Genomic DNA, 23,923 nt, shown 5'->3' with positions numbered 1-23,923 from the left:
CAATGACTACCAGAGGAAAAAGAAAAGTAAAATAGGAAGGGAACATGTAATCCAGATTTCTAATCTCATTAAGGTTCTCCACTATCAGTGCATGGTATGCTGGATGAGAGATTGATTTGCATAAATTGAAGCTGATCTAGCGCTCAATGGGTATGGGCCAGAGAAACTATACATTCTCCACAATAACAGACCAAATGTCAGTAGCAACTCCCCCAACAAACACTAGAGTCTTCTTAAACTTATGGCTCACCAGAACCCAACTCCTGCCCTTATAATGGAGATTGAACCCAGGAACCTTGTACATGCTTACTTAGGCAGGTACTCTACTATTGAGCCATATCACACCCCCAGTCTTCTAAATTTTGAGACAGCATCTCGTGAAACTGTCTGGATTGGCCTCAAACTTGTGGTCCTTATTTCTCAGCCTCCCAAGTGAATGGTATTACATGAATGCGTAACTATGCTTAGTATCAGACACTTTTAATCTGAGGAAAATAATGAATATTTTAATATGGACTTCTTAGGAAATCTAGACAGAAACAAAATGCTGTGTACAATTTTGATCTCTGACCTTTTGAAGGCCATCACAGACATCATGATAGAACTGAGGATTATAACCTCCTTAGAGCTATAACGAATAGTCTGTTATGTCGTTCATTATATTGAACAGGCACCTCCCAAATCTGTCAGGAAAGCTGGGACTGCTAAACTATCTCTAAGGGCACCTCCCTGAAAATCTCTGGGGTGCAAAGCTCTGAGTTAAGGTGTACACAGATTAACTGCTGTTGTTTTCCCTAAACCTTCCCAGTGTTTTCCACTACAGTGCTATCTGGAGTGGGTGTATGACTTTATCCTGACCAATTAGCAGGCCTCATTTGCTTGACACAGGGTTTCCTTTGGACAAAGGGTCCTAACCGTAACTAAAAATCTTCCTTGAGATTTTCCTGCTAGAGCTGCTGAAGAAGAAGATCTGACTTGGGAAGCATGATATTGGAAGGAAGAAAACACAGAACTCCATACGCTGGCCAAGTTGATGGAAGATATAAGAGAATAGGAATTGGACAAGAGAAACAGAGGCCAGCAGAGCCTAAGCATTGGCAAGTATAATAATTTTGCTTCAATTCTTTATTCCAAGTATACCTTAGACTTTCAACACCTTTTTATTAGAACTATTTTGGGCTTTTTGTCACTTGTGGCCAAAAGGGCTTTATTACAGCACCATAAAAAATCTTTCACTCCTTTAAATGGATAATTTTCTACGGGCTACCACATCATTGATCTATATAATAAAAAAAGTTTACCACTTGATAGATTTCCCCTGTAAATTTCTCTTCATAATGAGTTTAAAAACTTAGAGTAACATCTCTAGAAATAGATAGTAAATCAATAACTTTATACATTTAAACTGAGGACTATAACTATTAAATGTATAAAAATAGTTACTAGATATTATACTTTTTTTTTTGTCTTTTTCTTTTTTATTGGTACCAGGGATTGAACTCATGACCACACACTTGCAAGGCAGGTGCTTATGCCGCTGAGCTAAATCCCTAGCCCCTAGAGATTATACTTAACGTCACTAATTTTATTTGCAGTTGCATAGTACTTTGTATATAGTTGTCACACAAACCTCCTGTCTTAGTTACTTTTTCTTGTTGCTGAGACAAATTACTCAACACTCAAAGTTAAAGGGGTAAAGTTTTATTTAGCTCAGTTTGTAGAGGTTTCAGTCCATAACTGGCTGGTTCCAAGGCAGGGTGGCACATAGCAGAGGGACAACCGGTCATGAAAATGGAAGACAGCAAAAACAACAGTGGAGGAGAGGTCTCTTTTTGGCCCTTATATTATAAGCAGGCTATCTTCCCTGCAGCAGGTATAGCATTCACCCCCCATTATCTCAACATTAAACCATGACTCAATCACAAACTAGATTTCAGCCATCTCTGAAAAGTCTGCCCCCTATCTGCATGAGGTTTTGGGGGGAAACCCAGACACAAGCCATAACACCTCTTTTTGAAACTGACATAAATCATGCAAGGACAGATAAGCAAGAATTCCCAAGTTATATGTGTTGAACATATACTAGGTGTGAGCATAGAGTTGTTAGGTACTTGGGGTACAAAAAAGTATTAAACCCTTCCCTTTTGAGGTACACAGTCCAGGAGTTTAATCAACACTTGTGTAACACAGTGAGGAAAACCACATACAGCAGCAAGCCTAAGCAGCAGATAGCTGGTTGTGGTATGTGCTTCCATAGCCAGCTAGCTCAGGAACAATTTATGAAGCATGTACTTTATGCCAAGGACAGTGTGCATTAAGTATGGAGGAAAGAATGACATATAGACGGTCTCTGTGCACATGATTTCTGCCTTTTTTTTTTTATTGGTACCGGGGATCAAACTCATGACTGCCTGCTTGCAAGGCAGGTGCTTATGCCGCTGAGCTAAATCCCCAGCCCCTATTTCTGCCTTTTTGGAAATAGGAATGGAGATATTTAATCCATAGGGTACATTAGTATTTTTCCATTGTTGGAGCACAGTATCCTTAAATACTTGCAACTTCAAGGAAGAAAGGATCATTTGGCTTGCAGTTTCCTTTGGGTTCAGTGTAAAGTCAGCCGGCTCCAAGATAGAAGTACATGGTGGAAAAGCTACTCCCCCACAGCAGTTAGAAAGCAGATAAAGAAAGGACAAGAATACAACTTCCTGAGTCACAACCCTACTGACCAACTCTATCCACGCTGGACCTCCTAACAGCTTGTGCAGCTACTGAACTCATTATAGATGAATCCACTGATGAGCATGGCACCCCTATGATCTAATCACCTTACATACACAAGTGACTTTGGGGAGACACTGTAGATCTAAACTATAACATAAAGGGAATGATAGCTAGGTAAAGGCAATGTATGCCTAAGAAAAAAGTGCCAAGGGTAGAGGTAAGTAATGAAGAATTCTTGGGGAAATTAAGACAAAGCTAGATCTTAAAAAGAAAATGAAAGGAAATAAAAAAACCTAAAGTGTATGAAAATAGAATGTATTCAATACCCTAGAACTAACCACAAATTTACAGGGAAAAATGAGCAAATCAACATGATAACAACATCACAAGGATATAGTCAGATGACCCAGAGATTTAGAAATTCTATGGCACATTAAGAAATTCTCCAAAAATAAGTAGTATGAAATAAAGGGGAAGGAAGAACTCTTATAGTTTTTAAGAGATTTAAGAGACATATTAGGCTTGTGGATTTTAGCTTAATAAAAATAAATTTAGGGACATAAAACTTATCCCTTAAATACATTGTATGGACTATATTTGAAGCCTCATTCAAAAAACCGATTATAAAAATCCATTTGGAGGAAAACCGAGATATTAACTAATACGCTGCTTTTAATTAGTTTTGGTAATGGTAGTGTTTATTTTTAAGTTACCATCTGTTAGAAGTACATACAAAGTATGGATGAGATAATATAAGCTCTGTAACCACCATTAAATTACTCCATTTCCTCTCTTTCACTCTCACAAGGATAAGGAAAAAGGAAAGATGAAAAATGAGTGGCAAAATTTTGGAACTGCATGATGAGTTATAGAACTCACAGTAATATTCTCTCTTCTTTTGCATAAGTTTGGAAATTTCCAAAATCAAGTGAGAAAGCAAAGAAATAAGCACCTGTTCTACTAATTTGTAAATGGCTTACCACTTATGATGAAATTAGATAAAAATTCATGTCATTCAGAAAAGGAAAATGAACATGAGGAAGATACAGAGGCATGGTTGAACATGGTATGTTTGGGAAAAGAGGCCAATAGAAATTGACTGTGGCTGGTTTTAGCAGAAAGGAAATTATTGAAAATGCTCTGAGTAGCTCATGAACCCTCAGTAAGGGCCACTGAACCCAGCATAGCTGTGCAACTAGGAAAAAAAATCTCAAAACCTAAGCCATAGATGTGGTCTATGTGAAGGCATCACCCACACCCCCACTGTGACACTAAATTCACAGTTTATACTTATGACACTGGATACAGGATGCTGTTGAAATGCTGCCTCTGAGAACTGGATATGTCCACAACCACTGACTGCCAAAATGGATTCTGCAAAGTGACCACTACTCTACCTCTCTATCTTCTAGTCCCAACTCAAAGCTTGATTTGAGTGGTGGATCCAGGTTTTGTGCTCAAGCCCTAACTGTAAAAGATGCTAACTACATGAATCCAGTGAGTACTCTCTTTGTCTCTATTTTAGAGTCTATAAAACAACAAAAAAATTATGTTGCAGTCCCCCTGGCAGCAATAAATTCAGGCATTTTTGCAAAAACCTATAAATCTTTTCATGCAGCCTCTTTTTAGCATATTTCAATTTTTGTTTGTGCTATTTGAAATATATTCTAATGAGCACAGGAGTGAACAATAAGGATAGTCAGCTGCTGAAGAAAGAGGGTGAGAAAGGCCCAGATGAAAACCCATGTAAATACCATAAAATGCCAAGGGAAAAGGCTGATGAGGACAAAGGGCCAGCAGGCGCCTTTTCTGTATCTCCTCCTCACATATGTTCTTCTCACACTTGCCGAGGCAGTAAAATCCATGCCAAGATGGGTCATGACCCAAGAAAGCAATTGAAGTTGCACAATGTTTAGACCTGAAGCATATCAAATGGGAAACTAATTCATTTTCAAATCATAAATCTATTTAATAACATTGTAGGATTCCTTTAACATTTTGGATAGTAGATGTTCTTCAGTCATCAGGTGGAAGTTGTAAACCTTCTTACTGGAAAATAAGTACACACTCAAAATGTCCCTGGCAGCTCCAACGGTGGCAAGGACCACTCTGCAGTCACCTGCTCTTCTAGGAGCCTGTGGCTCCAGTACATCACTTCTTCCCATATTGTTCTTGTAAGTGCTGTAGAGTGTAGTTTTCTAGAGCTAATGGAGAGGTAAAAGGACAGGGAGAGCGAACTATGTTGTGCAAACTAGGAGAGAAATACGTTGCCCTTTCTCAACATACTGCCCATGAGCGGTAGTCATCAGAATTACTTGGAGGTGTCAGTTAAACTGCAGATTGCCACTCCCAGAGCCAGAACTACTACATCAGGATCTCCAAGGAGTGCGGATTAAGAATGTGAATTCATAGCAAGGTCTCCAGCTAGGTTTTTTTTTTTGTTTTTGTTTTGTTTTGTTTTGTTTTGTTTTTTTTTTTGACATGGAAACTTTAGAGCTACTATTTTAAGGAATGTCATCCATCTAGAAGAAGCACAACCAGAGGAAGGCACGAGCATGAGGCTAGGAGAAAGGTAAGAATAAGATAATTCAAAAACAATCCAAAGTAAGATTCTGTGGGCTTGCATTCAGGAGGCAGAATATAGAGATTAGGAAAGCACCAGCTGAGGTCTGGAGGGTGGTTTAAATGGCTTCAGAACAATACTCTGAGGAGTTTCTCTGATTGCAGTGGATCAGTTGGGAAGATTCAACAGGGTTAAGGGGATGATTTACCTTCTTCAAAGCAGGTAAGTGCCTTTGGAAGCTCATGAACCCAAAATCCAAGCAGTTGGCAATAGATATATGTCACCAATCAAGACAGAAGAGAAAGAATGATTTGACCCTCATGTGGTCTTGGTGACCCCAAACCTAATGCTTAGAAATAACTGAAGATCCTGCTTTTAATTCTTGTTCCAAAGTGTCTGAAGTCACAGGAATTAGACTAAGAAGGGGAAACACAGAGCATGCACAAGAAAAAATACAAATTTCAAAGTGAGCATTTCTGCTTCCCTATCTTCCTTTTAACAGTTACTTACTTTCATGTAAAATATTTTAAAGACATTTATTTTCAGGTTAGTAATCACATGTATTTTTAAAAATTTTAAAATCCAGATAAGCAAAAAGAAACCAATTTAAGTATGCCTTACCCCACTATCCAGAGATATCCATACTTAAACATGTTAATGTGTGAGGGGCTGGGGATTTAGCTCAGCGGCATAAATGCCTGCCTTGCAAGCCGGCAGTCGTGAGTTCGATCCCCAGTACCAATAAAAAGGAAAAAGACAAAAAAAAAAAAAAAAAAAAGACAACTCAAACATGTTAGTGTGTGTGTGTGTGTGTGTGTGTGTGTGTGTGTGTGTGTCTGAAGAAGTAGCCAAAAGGTCACATAGAAAATATTATTTTGCCACTTACTTTTCCCTTCCATATATTTACTATGAATTTCCTTGTCAACAAAACTCTTCTAATATTTTTAAATGTATACATTGCATCATAGAAATTTGCTAATATTTATTTTTCAAATCTCTTTCTTGTTAGATCTAGTTGAGATTGCCACTAAGTTATCACTATAAGAAATAAAGATAATTTCACTATTTTTCTAACAGGTGAATATTTTCTCTCATCCACTGTAATTTCCTAAAAATTCTATTGCTAGGCCAAAAAGAATTCATGTGCTTACCAATTTTTGCCTAGAGAGATCTTTCTGGAACACAAATCTCACCTTGCCTTTTCCTTGTTTTAAGCACTTTCTAAACTCCTATTGCTACAAAAATAAAGGCCAAGCTTGCTTAACCCTGAGGACCTAGCTCTCAATGTCATGAGTCCATCTACCCACACTGTATCCTTCAAATCATCCTCTGAGTTTCATATTATGCAACTCCAATTACCCTGATCTACTTGAAGCTCTAAGAGAAAGCAAGCTGTTTCTCTCTGCTCTTTCATTTCTCAGCCCATTAAGCTCAACACAATTATTTGGAATTTTCATCTCAGCTCAATTTTCCACTTTCAGGAAGATCTGCCCAGCACATTCTCCTCATTTACCATATCTCCAGATGGATTCGAGAGCCCAGTTACTAAATTCCCACATATACTGCTTGCAATCCACTGTCTTTAATTGTCTGCTTGCTTTTCCATTCTCATTCACCATCATTGCCACGATGGTATACACATCCTTAAATAGGCCCCTCCCCCTCCCCAGAGCTCACTGATGTCTGGCACCATGTCTGTGATAAATAGTCAACAGATATCTTTTGAATAAATGAATAGATTACTCATATGTAAAAGAAATTAGTCAGCTTTTCTTGATCATAATGAGATTCCTGAGATAAACAACTTATAAGGAGGAAAGGTTTATGCTGCCTCACAGTTTCAGAGGTTTCCAGAATCACTTGGCCCTGTTGCTTTGGACCTGTGGTGATTCAGTACGAAATGGTAGGAGTCACCTGACAATGGAGGCCTGTTCACCTCATGATGGTCCAGAAGCAATGAAAAACAGGAAGGGCCAGGGACTCAATAGCCCATTTAAGAACATGCCCCTAATCACAAAATTCCTTACAAAGTCCTAACTCCTCAAGATTCCACCACTCCCAAAAGCTCAACAGGCCGGGGACAAAGTCTCTTTGGAAGACATCCAAATCACAGCTGTCACATTTGCTCATTTTGTGTTGGTAACAAGGACAATACCAAAGAAAATGGGATTTTTAAAACTAGGTTTCTGTTGTGTTCATGTGTACAGCAGGCAAATATTGTTTGAACAAAACAACTAACTTCTCTATCAATAGAGCCTTATCTTAGTCTGAATTGATTTATCAGGGTAGAATTTAGCCTGTGTCCCTGTAGCACTACTGACAAGAAGGCTGAGATCTCTTCATTAAAACAACAAACAGGCAAGTTAAGACTTGCTACTTGACGATTTGGAGAAATAGCACGCTGGAAAATAACTGAATGAAGCATTTTTAGCACTTATTAAAGGAACTAAAACTAGAAGCAGAAATAAACCAAAATGCAATGCAAATTTCCTGTTGTGAAGGTACAGGGATTAAATCTCAAAGGATTTGCTGTTCCCATCCAAATTAATTTAAAAAACTGTCAGAAAGTTTTACAAGACAAGCACTCATACGTAGGTAACAGATAAAATGTATTTACCTTTCTTTTCCACTAGAACCTAGTAATTATGGAATCAGTGCTTATTCTAGTGCTGTTGGATTGACTTACAAAAGCAGTTTGCTGAACTATCAAGAACCAAATGCTAAAGTTGAAGAAAAAGAAACTAGAGCTGTATCCCTGGCCCTCAGCTGCAACATTTTATGTAGTTTAACTTATTTCATTTCATTACTCTCTACCATTCCATTGTACGAATACATTTTGATTTAATTTTCATAAACATTTCTGGTTCTAGGAGAAATTCTTAACCTACAGGGCTACAAAAGAAGTATTTTTTTTTTAATTTGCAGGGAAGTGTATACAAATGTAGTAAGGAAGGATAAATAGCTATTGATCATTGTTTGATGCCAAATTTAGCACTAGTATTTTAATAATCCAAACAATTTTAGTCATCTAAATAAGAAATTTGTGGAATAATTCTTACCTCTTTTCACTGCCAACATAGTCAATTGGCATCTTGAGTGTCAACCAGACTAGTCTTTCTATCTCACCAGCTTTTCTTTTCTTTTTTTTTTTAAATTTTGAGACAAGGTCTCACTAAGTTGCTCGGGTTGGCCTCAAACTGCCCATCCTCGTACTTCGGGCTTCCGAGTGGATGGGAAAGCACGTGTGCACCACTAAGCCTGGCTCTGACCAGTCCTTTTATATTGTCTCAGGCATGCTGCTTCTCTTTCTTTCATACAAAGATCAGTACAGGGTCTGGAAAGGAAATAGATACTCTCTAATAGAATAGTTTTTCCTATGATTAAACCAAAGCACTGTTGCAGACTTAGTAGTGTTCTCTTAACATTTAAGCTGGTTGGTCATATAGGAGTCTTGAGCATCCTCAATTCCCAACCAACTGGACAGCTCAGCTCTTCCCACCCTGTCCCTATTTCAGTAGGACTCACAGGTTAGTTAAGAAAGTGGGACTGAAGTCGTGTAAGTGGTGAGAAATTAATTAAGAACAAGAATTCCATCTCTTACGGAATCCATACCATAGAAACATTCTTGCAAAGATGCAAAAGTATACATATAAGAAGTTTCCTTGCAATATTTTTCATACTATTTTAAAACTAGGTGCATAACATGGAGGTTATAGATACATTATAATGCATCCTGAAAGTTGAGTTCTAGCAAATCTTGAAAGAATGAAACTGAGCTCTAGGAGCTGATATAGCAAGATGTCCAGGATAAAGTTTAGACATGAAAGGGCATGATGCAAAACAATGACTGCCAATTCTATTTTCATTTGAGAAATAAAATCTCTCTGTGTGTATGCATGTAATGTTTATAGATTACACCATGTACCATTAAAGCATGTGCCATGGGGCTGAGGAGGGAAGTGTAAAGAAATTTGACTTTCAAAGACATAAATTTTATTAATATGCCATTTAGGTCAGTGACCAGAACAATGATTGTGTTGACAAAAAGTTATAAGTTACAGACTTAACTTTTATCCTAGATTTATATATTTGTGTTTACTGCTTGATATAGGCCCTCATATATATATATATATATATATATATATATATTCTTAAATTATTTGCACTCTTGGTCAAAGGGCCATGAAAATCAGGTGGCATAAAAATCAACAGGTAAATACTTATCTCCAAACTTATCAAATCATATACCAGAAACATATAGCTTTCTATGTGTCAATCATATTTCAGTAAAATAATTTTTTGGAAGCTAAGCAATAAGTGACTAGAGAATATTTTTCTTTATTAACCCTAATATCTTTTAAATTTTTCACAGATATATTAATTTTTGAAGAATTAAAAAATACTATAATAAAGAAATAGAAAAATTTATAATCGACGTACCAGAAGGAAATGCTTTCAGTATATTTGTACTGTAGTCCAATTCCTAGTGTTACTATACACACAGATGCATAAGCACACAGACATACAGGCACACAAACACACACACATCGTTCTCTTCTACAAAAAAGAAATCATGCTATGTACATTATTTTTCATATACATTGTTTTGCAACTTTTTTCACATTATTTTAAATAACTTTTTATATTTAATATATTCATATCATGATTATGCCTTCCCTTTAGTTCATTACGTTAGGAATATGTAAAATGATTACAAAGTACCCCTAGATTCACAGGTAAACTCTTCATGGATCTGCACCTTCGAAAATATTTATGAGACATTTTATGCTAAATGTACGTGCATTTTTCTAGAAAGAGAGTACACTACCTCTTCTCTATTTCTGCAGATTTCTGTCATTAAAACAATAATGTCACTGGGTGATATGGCTGTGATTTATCAAAACAACCCTTTCACTATTTCATTATTACAAGTGAATTTATGCATTTTCAATTTTACTGCTCAGAAAAACATGAAAGGCGTGAAGCACTGCTGCTGTGGTGCCTCCGTATGTTTAAATGTTGGTACAGACGTACAAGTTCTACCATCCCTTTAGTAGGCACCCTGACTGGCACCCACCGGCACTTTGATTCCATCAGTTTAGGAACATAAAGCTAGCCAGTGGCTGCTAATGTTGTACTATTTTTCAAAAAACATTCATAGAAGAAAAGTAGATGGTTGAATAAATTCATAATTGAAGAGAATGAGAAATATAAGCCAGAGAAAGAGGAATTAGTCTGAAATCCATTTTAAAATGTTGTTTACTTCCTTAACTCCTATCTTCCTTCTGTCCTTCATGGCCTGAAAGAGCCTGTCTTCACCTGTGCAGAACTGCCTGGCTCCTTCCCAGATGGCAGTGGTAGTCAACAACAGGACTGACTCCCTCTCCTCAGAGGAGTAAGCTGCTGACCTAAGCTAGACCAGGAAGCTGAGTCTCCTACTGAGAAACTCTTCTATCTCAGGAAGCTGAATCTCCTACTAAGAAACCCTAGGAGAGAAGGCATTTGCAACTGAGTTACCCTATAGCAGCTCCCTGCTGAACTGACCATAGGTTCCTGCTGTTAAGATCAGCTGTGGTTCCTGCTCTTGCCCAGACCTGATTGTTTGACTACTATGCCTGGACTCTGAACCACACAACATTCCCCCAGTTAATCTCTTCTTCTTGCTTAAATTGGTGAGGGCTAGGGTTTGTTATTGAAACAGAAACCAAAATTCTAGTACAGTTCTAATTGGACCCATAAAGACAATTAAAACTTAAGGTCCATCCAATGATTTTTGTTGATGTAAATAAAAACGTAAATATATAAATAAATCCAAATAGCATCAAAATGCTTCATGAAATTCTTGTAAGTCTTTAAGAGAGGTAGAACCAGACACAGATCCCCTCTAAGTAAAATATGGAATTCTTGCAGACAGACACTTGTCTTGATTGGAAGTGGAAATTTCTTTCCTAAAACAGTAAGAAGTACAAAACAGCTGTTCAGTAAATGGTTTTTTCGATGTTATGTCATTGTTGTGTTTTCTGACTGAAAATCAAGGATGGGTATTCAAGATGTCGTATTAAATAAAAAAAGCAAGGTGTTAAGTACTATATGATTTGTGAACCAATTTTTATAATTTTAAAATATCCTGTGAAATTTATAATCCTTTATATGAAAAATGCCTCCGAGTTATGTTACCCACACCACTGGATAGAAGCACTCATCTCTGTCAGGAGAGGAGAAATGAGTAATTTTTTAAAAAGTATTTTGATTTTATTTGAATTTTTTGCAGTTTAAATATATTATTTTTCATAGTTATCAGTAGCTGGAATTGAGATGTTATCTCACTGTGGTTTTGATTTACATTATGGTGATAAAAATGTTGAGTATTAAAGTATGTTCTAAGCTGAGGATTTGGCTCAGTGGCATAAGTACCTGCCTGGCAAGTGCTAGATCGTGAGTTCAATTCCCGGTACCAAAAAAAAAAAAAATCCACACATAAAGTATTTTCCAGTCACAAAAATGTAGGTGAGTGTAAATATGTTTACCACCTATTTTAATCAGTATATGTCTGTGATACATAATAATTATATTCATTTTGATGAATTGGTACACATAAGTATTCAAGCTTCATTACATTTACTCTTCCCATTTATTTTTTAAATATTTAAAATTAAATTTATTTTAACTGATACATAAAAAGTTTATTTTTATGGGGTGCCATGTGATATTTTCATAGATGCATATGTTAATGCTTAAATAATGATAAACATATCTATTTCCTCAAACATTATAATTTCTTTGTGGTAAAAACATTCACTTCTAATCTTTTGAGATATACAGTACATAACTGTCTTCTTACTTTGCAGTAGTTACCAGTACATTTTACCCCTTTCTTCTTTTTTTTTTTTTTTGGTCTTCTTCTTTTTTATCGGTACCGGGTATGGAACTCATGACCACACACTTGCAAGGCAGGCGCTCATGCTGCTGAGCTAAATCTCCAGCCCCACCCCTTTCAACTATTACTTAGTACCCACTGAAGAACATCCTTATAGACTTCTGAAACAAATAAACCCACATCCATGTAACTGGATTGTTTCCACCAGAAATACAAGGAAGAAAAATATTTTTTCAACAAGAGTGACTTCAAGAGACAGATATATGAAATGAAGCTAGTTATGTTATTGACAATGAAGTTCACAGCTACATAAACCTAGGATCCATACACATCTAGGGATATTTCACCCCAATATCCAGTGAGTCTTTGATCTGTTTGCCAGGAATGTGATACTTCTTGCAAAGACTGGGATAACAACAAATAAGTGAACTCTTTCAGCAAAGCATGAACACCTGAGCAAGGGTCAGGCTGAGTTAATGCTAGGCTTGGAAGGAGTCCCTTCAGGGTTTTTCTGTGTTCAAGTCTGGCTCACTTTACCAGCTGGCATCCAGCATTTGCAGGATGTTAATAGGCAGTCATGTTGAGATTCACCTCTCTCTGTGAAGCAATAGAAGTGGCAAAATCTGTGTCACCCAGTAACGTTCTACAAGTGGATACAATTTCTGATGCTGCAAAGATGAACTAAAATTAACTTTTACAGTATCAGAGCTGCTTGATGTTCAATTACTTCGATATTTTAATTAAGAGGCAGTTACAAACAGATGCAAAGACACACATCCCAGAGAGGATAGGGAGTTAATAGAGTGATTTCATAACATATCAAAATTTGGAATACATCACCAACTGTGGGTTACGTGCAAACATTTAGTTGAATGATATTTAAGATATCCTTGAGATTAAGGATATAAAACGAATCTTTTTGAAGTGCAAAGTTATCTAGATCAGGTCACAAGTAGCCTCTTTCTAATCATTTCCTCCAGGTTCTAGAGAGAACTGATAATGTTGGTAATCAAGATTTGATGAAACAAAGCTAAAAAAAAAAAAAAAACCTTCTGAATCATCGAGTTGTAGCTGGAAAATATTAGCCAAGAGTTGCAGAGTTCTATGAGTTTAAAATTATCTTTTTTACTTTTAGGCTGTTCTCTTGAATTTGACTGTGGAACTACAGTGCTCCTCATCTTATAGTTCTTATGTTTACTTTTTAAAATTTTTAAAAACATTTTTGGTACTGAGAATGGTACTCAGGACCTTGCACTTGCCAGGCAGGTGCCTGTGCCACTGAGCTAATTTCCCAGCCTTAAAGCTCTTATTTTTAAAGAGAGAATCACACTTCAAACAGAGGCAGGGATAACATGTTTATCACAAAACTTATGCTTGTATCATCTACAGAGAGAGCATCCAGCAGATGACAGTACTTAGTACCCTGTATCAGTTTACTGTGAATCTAAATATACTGCAAATTATTAAATTTTTACATGTTTAAAGTAGAAGACACATTGCAATTAATCTCCCTCAAAATATTCTTGCTCTCTTTAAATACATTGTCTCATCGTTCTTACCATGTTAAGGAGTAGTTCTGAATGCCTGCTTTCACGAGTATCATTAGTTGAGTGGTAGTGGCTGCTTTGATGTCTTGAATCAAGTCAAAATGTTTACCTTTCATGGTCATTTTGACTTTGAGGAAAAGGCAGAAGTCATATAGTTCCAGATTCAGAGAATCACGTGAATCAGGACACATCATGATGTTTTTATGAGCCAGTCTTTCTGTTGGATGACACTTGTCAACAGCATTTGTAGTAGTTTTGATCGTATCTGAGAAAGGCACTCATGAAAAGGACATCCAGACCCGCTTCAGAAAGTGAAGATGATGGAAATGATGAGGGGATTAATAGCAATGTGGCTTTTACTGTAATAATTTTTAAATTGAAACATTCACTGTATAGTTTGATCACCCCTTGTATATGGTAAGGCCTTGCTAAGCATGTGCCATTTACGCTCAACTCGCATGCTTGTCTCAGTGAACGGATTGCTAGCCTTCAAAGCTCTAAAAGGTTCATCCATCACATCCCGCGGAATACCATTCCTCAGGCTCTTTGACTTTCAGGGATTTGGCCACTGGGAGATGCTGGTGCAAAAACCAAAGGACAAGCAGAGGACAAAAGCCAGAGGTCTTCACTCTGTTTCAGGGTGCCTTTGGCCATGGATGCAATCCTTTCTGCAGAAAAGACATCAGTGGAGTTCTGTTTCTGTGGGGCAGACGTCTCTTACTCAGACTACTGTATCCTGCCTAGTGACCTATTATGATTCCTGCTTCCAGCAGCCCTGAATCCCGGGCCATGGTGCCTTCTGCCTGCTCTAGTTCCAGTTCTAGCTTCCTGCTCTTGCTAATCTCATATTCCTGCTTCGCTTTTCACTCTCTTTTCATGAAGAAATGGTTGCCGATTTTCAGTCATGTCTGAGATATCTGGAGCCCTTGCAATTGCTTTGTTTAAATCCTAAATGATACAGGGACCCAAAAATCACACTCTCAATTCAGAAAGTCAAAACTAATAAAATTATACACATAAGTGGGTATATTGGGTAGTCTAAACAGTGTTCACACAAAGCAGGGGTCAGAGAGTTTTAGAATTTGAGCTTGCCTCTGGATCTTCATTTTCCAGCATGACCTTTCTTCTGTCTTTACCTTTCATCTTCAGCTTCTTTAAGAAATAACCAGGGCTGGGGATTTAGCTCAGCGGCATAAGCACCTGCCTTGCAAGCAGGCAGTCGTCAGTTCAATCCCGGGTACCCATAAAAAAGAAAAAGACAAAAAAAAAAAAAAAAAAAAAAAAAAAAAAATAGAAAAGAAATAACCTTTCACTCTTATTCTTTCACAGTCAATTTGCTGAGAAAGCTCATTCAGTTAAGCAATCCTTAACACAGTTTGCTTGGTTAGTTTATTCTTTGGTTTCTTTCACTCATGGTCTAGTTAATCCTGGCTAAGAAAGGACTGAATCGAACATAATCATAACTGACATTAATTGAACATTGACTGTGGTGCAGGGCCTTTCATGTATTATCTCATTTAATGTGAAAAACAACTTCATGGTGTATGTGTTACTATCATCTCCATTTTAATATGGTGACCTTGAAGCAGAGAGATGAAATATTCTGCCTCCAGACACAGTTGCCTACTACTTCATCTTCTATAGGGATTGCATTTCCTAGTGTCCTCGTCTCTCTTAGAAGGGAGAGGAGCAGGTAGCCAAGAGATGGAAAATTCTAGTAAATACCGAGGCTAGTCATAGTTATATAGGAGTGAGCCAGGCCTTGAAGGCCTTGTAAACTTGGACCTGGAGGTACATTTAAACATTCATTAGAGTCTCCATGAATGGAATGATATTAACATAAAAGATAGTCTTTGGGAGTTAGTGAAAATTGATTCAATTTGGATTCGTTTTTATAGGACAAATCTTGACCTACTTCTAGAAAGATCTAAAGGCCTTTTCTTGTTTGAAGTAAACACAACAACCATACTGTGCTAGTCAGACCTACCAAAAGAGCACTATTATTATTTGAGGGTCATTTATAATTCCTATGATTAAAAAAAGCAGAGTTGCTAGATTTAGAAACCGAAATTAGCACACCCATCTGAAGTAAACATCATTACCACCGGCCTCCACCTCCACATAAAATGTATAGAAAAACAATATTGTTTGTTTTTATTGGGTGTCCTAACCACAGTTCAACACATTTTGATGATCTTGCCTGCATATTATGTTGAAAAGAGTAAATATCCAATTCTTACATACAGTGCTGAGTAAAACCGTCTTCCTATGTAAGTATCTGCTAAGGGTTGTTTTATTTGGGGTTTAGGTTCTTTATTTTAATTGCACCTGTTCAAAGTTAGAACCTCTGAGGTTTTCAAATGTGTTAGCAAAAAGAAAAATTGATTCCACAGTCCCTCATAGATATAAAATTACACACACATACACACATACACACAACACACACACATACGCACACACTCAGGTGCATGCCTAGACTTGACTCCTTTGATGGAAGGCATAAAATGCCAACTTGTACCTCCACCCAGGGATCTACTTTTTAAACAAAAAAATGTAAAAATACTGCATGGTGAGAACAGCAGCTTCTGTGCGTCCAAGCTGCAAGGGATAAGGACAGAAGATGAGGGAGAAAGAAGCCACAGACTCCCTTTGGTGTTGACTTGGAGAAAAGCACTCCTGCAGAAAGACAGAGTCTTATGTTAGAAAATAGAAAGATGCATTTTCCTATTTCATGTATGTCAAAACTCACAAGAGAAATGTCTTTGCTTCCCTCATAAGCAGAAAGTCTTATTAATGTGTCGTGAGTCAATTTGAGCATCTTTGTCTCAGAACTCAAATACAACAATGTACCATTTCTCACGCAACGAGTTCTGAGAAAAGCTCCAAGAAAAGGTGCTTCTGAGTCTGGTTTGGGTTAAAAAACAAATCCTTTTCCTTAACTTCCAGTTTTTATGTTGCAATAAAACATTGTACGTCTGGAAAGCTCAAAACTTCTCTCCAGTTCTGCGCTTTTGACACATTATTGGGCTGAATTTATAAAACGTATATAAAAATACTTGCCTGATAGATACAGAATACAGGAATGCCTCCTCTCACTGCCCTTTCACCTGTTCTCAAGTCCCTCTGGATCTGCACATCTACAGCCCCTGAGGAATTGGACCTGACCTGGCAGGGAGTCCCTAGAACCTTGCTCCACTGCCAAGACTAACTTAGGTCCTGAATTGTTGATGGTGCTCAGCCAATATTTATTTCAAACATCTCGTTATGGCGGGTCATGGAGATAAAACAGCATCATACAAAAGGATGGGCTTCATAAATTGCTAAACACTCTACAAAGGTGAAGTGCTATCCTAGACAAAGGTTGCTCCTTGTGAAATCCCACACTGGAGTATTTGCTTAGGCAGAAACACAGCTTGAACTTTGTTTTAGCTTCCAACCCAGTGGTATCTATAGAAAAGATATTTTCCATTCTGCAAAGGTAAGGAAGGCATGGTCCCTGCTGCCTAAATTTCTGGAGCTGAGTCTAGAGGGGAGACAGGAGCCAGCCAGAAAGATCTGGAACAACGTGAGCTGCAAATTGAAAAACCATAGCACTCACTGGATTACAACCCAAAGGATAAAATACAAATTTATGCTTCTACAATGCCTCAAATAAATTATGGTATAAATAAATAAATAAATAAATAAATAAATAAATGGGACAAAAAGGGTTTGTTTTCCCATTTGAATAATGCAAATTATGTTTATAGAGATTTCCCCAACCTATCTCCTAACATCATTCGACAGGATTTTCCACTTTGGAAACAATTGTACTAAAGAATATGGGACACTTGAGGGCTTGTGGGTGCATGTGAGTGGGTGAACCTGTGAGGATGTCTGAGAAATGTACATGTGGGAGAACACGTATGCTAGGTGTGTGAATACGTGATAAGGTCTGATAGGGAACGTTAGGGTGTGTGCATGCTAGACTTTGCCAATATACTTTTAAAGCAAAATTGAAATGTGCAGTTTTTCCATCATGATATTCCCTAAGGTAAACTGTTATTTGATTTCTTTATTTCCTCATGAAAATTGCACTCTTCCAATGAATACTTTAAATTTCTCACATTTTCCCTTAAAGAAGAATCATGAAACAACTGTCTACGTGGAATAAAAATTTCAGCATAGTTTTCTGCCTGCTTTTGTAGCTGTAGTAATGTTAATACAGTGAAGGTTAATGGAAGAAATACCAGAAGTTACCCACTTGGCAAAAATAATAATTAAAAAGCATACATTAAACTCCTTCAGATTTAATGATTAGAATGATATGATATATTTAAGAGTTGAGGTTCTGCCAAATTTTCCTTCTTATTTTTAGGATTTAAACTGAAAATCCAAGGCACTGCCGTCCTTCAAATAATTCTGAATCATCTTCCAACACGCAGCATGTTATTAACACAATTGTTTTCACTATAATAAAGTTAGGAATACACTGCAAAGGAAGCATGATGAGACAGATCCCAGAAGAGGGAAAGACTTTGAATTTCCAACATTGTGTATGTCCTTAACTTGGTCTATAGGATGGGAATGTAGCCAAACAGGTCCCTGAGATGCTCATTAGTACTAATGGGAGGGTTGTGGCCAAAGTGCCTAATAAACATGTACAGCGCTTGAAGTGTTAGATTATTTGGAAAGGCCAATTAATATCTCAGTGATCAACATTTTAATGCTTGTCTTTTGAAAACTCTTCTTTTTCAGAATGTCTTCCTGTCATTTTTAGTTGGTTTTTATGCCACTGTTTGAAAGCAGAATTCTTTCCTACAAAAGGATAAAATTGTACGTTAACTACATTACAATGAGCACCCAGTGGGAAGAAAGAGCCGAAAGATTCTTAATCCCTTTCCATGTTGTCTTTATATTCAAGAGTAGGTATGTTTAAACAAACAAACAAACAAACATGTGATATTGTTTAATAATCAATGGCAGACTCATTTGGACTTCACTGTAGAAATTTGATGACAAAGATGACTCTTCTGCCAGATACTCTGATTGATCATCAGAGCTTGGATTTGGTGCAGGCCACTGTTGGCAACATGATGTTGGACCAAATGAAACGGATGATCCAACCCAAAAGCACAGATGGAGCCAAGTTTTCATGTTCTGATGTGACCACATGACTCACGGTGTGACCTTAGATAGCCTTTTTCAAGCTCCACTTCCTAATCTGTTCAATGCACAACAAATTCATGCCATGGAGTATTGAAGCTTAACTAGTTAGTGCACATAAACCAATATTGGAACAATCTTTATATTATTTATCATTTAGATAGTTGGATCTGGAAGCAGGGAGAACGCAGCTCACAGAACACAGAGACAGAGACTCTTCAGTAGTTTGTAAGTACCACAAATAAATTTGCTGTTTACAATTTTCTGTGTTTTAATAGCTGTGTCAGTGGCACTAGCCTTCAATGCAAAGCCACTTCCACTGATGCATCTAAGCGATCAGTGCTTACCCTAACTGGCACAATGATGTTTTTCATTAATCTAAGTGATCAGAGTATGCAGTTTTTAGACTGATACTACCAAGAGTTCAAAACAGGAAAACATCTATGTCATGAATTTAGTGAAAAGAGTAACTATACTCTAAAATATGCTTTCTTTTTTTATTTTTATTTTAATTTTAAAGGAGGTAAAATTAAACACAACAAAACAGAAAAAAATAGTACATAAGACAGCAATGTAAGTGATACAAATTTCAAAGCTAGACGACCTGAGATCTTCACTGTCTATCATATTGTCTCTTATTTTCTACCAAATAGTTGTCCATGTCATCGCATACAGAGAACTCATACAAAACAGCATAGTATAAAACTGATCTGAACAGAATGAGGAAGGTGTTTTAGGTCTTCAAAACCAGACAATAGGGAAGTCACTAATGGCTGTCTTGGAGTCTCTCCTTCTCTTCAAAATAGCTGTCCATTCTTTCATGTATACTGAAGTTCGCCAAAACAAAGCAGGCTAAATTAACACCATTAATTAGAACAAAGCAAAACAGGGATAAAGGTATTTCCCTTTCAAAGAGATGGTAGAAGGAAATCCCCCCTATTTGCTACATTGCCTATGGTCAGCCTCTCAAGGGATGTCCAGATCACTGGCTCCCACTTGCTAACTGAGGTGGGGGGTGTGGTAGGGGGTGAGGGTGGGGTTGCTTCAAGCTGTTTCTTTCTAATGAATTGACCATTTCACTGCCCAAGTTCTGGAATGGCCAACAGACCATAGAAAGACATCTCTTTAGGTTCCTGCTTGAAACCAACAGCATCAGGAAGCTGCAGGCCTTGATTAAGGGCCAGTAAAATATGCTTTCTAATACTAGATATCTAACATTAGCATTTTTGTTGTTGTTGTCATTGGTTTGTTTTATTTTGTTTGATACAGGGTCTGTCAATATAGCTGAGCCTTGCATCAAATTTGCAGCCGTTCTCCCGCCTCAGCCTTCCAAGTGCTAGGGTTGCAGGTATGCACCACCAAGTCCAACCTAGATAGTATATATGAAAAAATATCAGATGGAAAAATTGACTTTAACTGGCTGTTTTGTATAAATGTCCAAAGTGAATTAGACTTCTCATTTTTAGGGTGTGTGGGTGTGGGTGTGTCTATATGTGTGTGTTGTCACATACATTGGTTGAATTTGCTAAGGCTAAAACTCTTCCATAAGTACCAGAAAGGTCAAGAAGTATGCTTTTAATGTTCACTGAATAAGAGCAAGTATTTAGTGGATGCTTATTAATAGTTTTTGTTATTTATGTAATAAATAATTGTAGCTTTTAACATATTACTAATTAAAACTGGTTTTTCTGAGGCAAACATGTATTGGCTCAGTGCTCTGGAGTCCTTGACAAATGCACAGGAAGATTCTTAATCATCTCACTAGCTTTTGATTCAGAATCCTCCCCTTTATCTCAGTGCCCAAATTCAGCATAATGGTGTTCCCATCCTATTCCCCCTATCCAGATCAGGCCCTGGGTTACCTATTAGGCAGCAGATAATCAATAGTGCCACTCTGTCTGCTACTGGCTAATGTCTGGCCCTGTGTCAGCCTCTAGTTCCTCAGCCTTCCCTTATGGACTCTCTGGTCTCACTTGGGATTTCAGCTTTCCAGTTTCACAGGCCAATCTGGAACCTGGTCAATCGTGATTTCCCTAGATGGGATGTGGTGACTCAAGACCTCCAATCATGAGGAATATTGTTAACAAAGGTCCCCAGTTGCTATATTCTGCAACACGTCACTGTACTAGCACCAAGATTTCCACCACTGTGCGTGAGCATGGCCAATAACACTGAGGCTCACCCAGTCCCAGGTGGTATAAGACACCTCTGATGGTTGATCTGAGCTTGAGGACTCACCAGTGGCTTTGTCCAACTTTCCTTGTAACTTCTCTAATAACTTGTCTTTCTTCATCATTGGCAGCAGATTTCCCCCTCTATGTCTCTTAACGAATGAATGTACATTCCATCTTTTTCTTAGCATCTGTTTCTCAAAGAAACTATATGTATGTAGAGAAAGTGGCCTTTTATCTTAGTGATGTAGGAGGTAGGGCATGACAAAACTGGGTGGAGAAGTGGGTGGAATCTGTCAATTGCTCTATCCCAGGGTGGTGCCAGATGATTCTCAGGACTTGGTATGCAGAACATCTCCCAGGAGACGTGGATAGCATAAAGGAGACCAGATACCAGGAGGAGCCTGCTATTGTGACTCTTTGAGGTAGTCTACCCAGAATCCTCCAGGGTATACTTTTATTTTCGTTCTTTTTCACATGTGGTCAGCCCAAGTTTGCTTTGCAGAGCCAGTTTTTCACTTACCCCTTAATTCCTCATTTTTAAAATAAACTTTTGGCATCATTTTTGGCTTGTCTCATCCAATCCTTTGTTTGAGGCAAAAAGAACCTGAAATACTTTTGATTGGCAAGGCATTTTTAAAGGGACTACCTGACAATCCTAGGAATGGAAATTCTCATATAGCATGTCAGTCCTGTCAGTTTAGGAACTGGAAATTTCCTGTGGAATCATCCCACTCTCCCAATGATATGGTCATCAAGTTTTCTTTTGAGAAGGTCTGTGAGGCCATTAAGGTTGTGGTGAACACGCTGCCCTTTCTCCTCTTTGTGCCCATGATGGATATTGCTAACCGATTGTACCTGTGTATGAAACACCACTGTGCAAGTTGGAATGTTTGCCATGAGTGCAAGTGGTTATGATAGAACAGATGGCAGGTACTCGCATTATGGTTCAAACCTATCAGCAGGATCAAAGTGTAAAACTGGGGAGCCCTAAGAGGAGGTTCTTCCTTCCCCAGGATCCCTTTGTCCTGGGAATGTGTGCGTGTTCTGTGAGTTGATGCCAGTTACTGTCCCATGAGTCTTCCAGCTCAGCATCCTGGCATACTCACCACTGTCGTCCTGTAGCAGACCATCTTCTGCCACTTCTAAATTTTTTATTATATAATTTTTAATTTTTATTTAAGGAATGTATATGTATGTTTTCCTTTCTTCCAGTACTAGAGACTGAACCCGGGTCCTCTCCATGGAGCTACATCTACAACGCTTTCTTTACTTTTTATTTTATTTTGAGACCATGTCCAGGCTAGGCTCAAACTTGTGATACTCCTGCCTCAGCTTCCCAGAGTGCAGGGGTTACAGGCCCAGCTTATGTGTTTTCTTTAAAGGTCTAACAAGCAGTCTTTGGAGGTTTTTAAAGAAAACCAGCCATTCTATAATGCCCTTCTTTTTCACTCCCCCAAATCACCCTCTACTAAATCTTCCTCTACCATTTACTTTTGTATTTCTAAAATTTTACATATATTGCCATTTCATGGTTCATCAGTGTAAATCAGCCACTGACTTCACTATATTATACACAAGGATTTAGTTCACCACGCTTTCATATCCTGCCATTCCCCTTTTTCTTACACACTAACATAGTCTTTTGCTTCATGAAACAAATAGTTAGCATTTATATTTATATGTGACTATGTAGCTACTGCTCAGTTTAGTAGAATCATGCCTCCTTTTGAGTATAAGTGTGTCTTTCTGAGGGAGTTCATAGCTATTTTATCTATTGTTATCCCTCTTATTATCATTCATTTTCTTGGTTCCTAGAGCCCTCCTTACTGGAACTCTCAGTCCTCCTGTGCTATGTGGGCTGCCTTTTCTCTTAGCTTGCTGGTTAGCTTCATTCCTAAGGATGTGTCTGGGGTAACACCCTCTACCTTCCTACACTTCATGTTTCTCTTTGTCTTCGTTAGTGCTTCATTTTACTCACTCTGTGCACATACATAATCCGCTGCTGTTTCTCCTTGTCCTACTTTGCTCCAATGACTTCCAAAGAAAGATTGAGCCAGATGTATGTAGACTTACTGCGAACTCGTCTTTAGGAAAATACCTTCATGCCATCCTTGCATTTGTTCTGGCAGCAGCCAGATTTCCATCACTGCAGTAAGTACAGCTTACACAGAGAAAAGGTTGCTTTGGGGCTTGGGGAAGGAAACACTTGTGTGTGACAGAGCAAACTTCTCACCTCAGCGCCAGAAGCAACACAGATAAGGGGAAAGGGGCTGAAGTTCCCCATGCCCTTTTGAGGGCAAGCCTCACCTCCAGAAGCTCCCCCACTGCTGGGCAGCCTTTAACATCAAGGTCTTTGATAGACAGATGAAACATATATTTAAGGATAAGATCTAAATCTAGAGAGGAAATATTATCTCCTTGCTATTTAAAATGTACTTTTCTGGATTCTAATACCACTGCTGAGAACTCTAATGTCATTTTCTTTCCTGTTCATTTGTTTGACTGTTTTTTTCTCTGTGAAATACATTTATTCCCTCTGAATGCTGAGTGCTGAAATTTTAACCCCAGTATGCCTTGGTATGGTTTTAGTTCGGGCTCAGAAGCAGATTGTTGTGCAGGAAGTTTACCAGGACCTGCTCTTGAAAACATTTGTCAGGGACAGGCAGAGTCAGAAGGTCAACTGTGATCCAGGTGCTGCAGAGACTTCAGCCAGTCCCAAGGTGAGCTCTGGAACTGGAAAAACCCTTCAGAGTGGGTTGAGCTGAGCTGAGCTGAGCTGAGCTAGGCTTTTATGCCCTGTTCCTTTGTTAACCAATCATGAATTCAGGGAGTTCCTCAAAAAAGATTGAGCCTGGATTAGCCAGAAGCTTGGGTCAACAGCAGTTGCCCAAAAGAG

The 23,923-nt window shown here is 38.0% G+C and overlaps 1 non-coding gene across 1 annotated transcript; it reads right to left on the bottom strand.

Annotated features, from left to right (window-relative positions):
* Window positions 1-19,900: 19,900 nt before the first annotated feature.
* Window positions 19,901-20,037, bottom strand: LOC111757927 (small nucleolar RNA SNORA2/SNORA34 family). Its single transcript, XR_002792174.1, has one exon. It is a non-coding gene; the product is annotated as a small nucleolar RNA SNORA2/SNORA34 family (small nucleolar RNA).
* Window positions 20,038-23,923: the final 3,886 nt, after the last annotated feature.

Source organism: Cavia porcellus, unplaced genomic scaffold (genome assembly GCF_034190915.1).
Source record: "Cavia porcellus strain 051 isolate PalLab524CR breed Dunkin Hartley unplaced genomic scaffold, mCavPor4.1 scaffold_13, whole genome shotgun sequence".
Taxonomy (NCBI): domain Eukaryota; kingdom Metazoa; phylum Chordata; class Mammalia; order Rodentia; family Caviidae; genus Cavia; species Cavia porcellus.
This window is presented reverse-complemented; position numbering and strand designations above follow the sequence as displayed.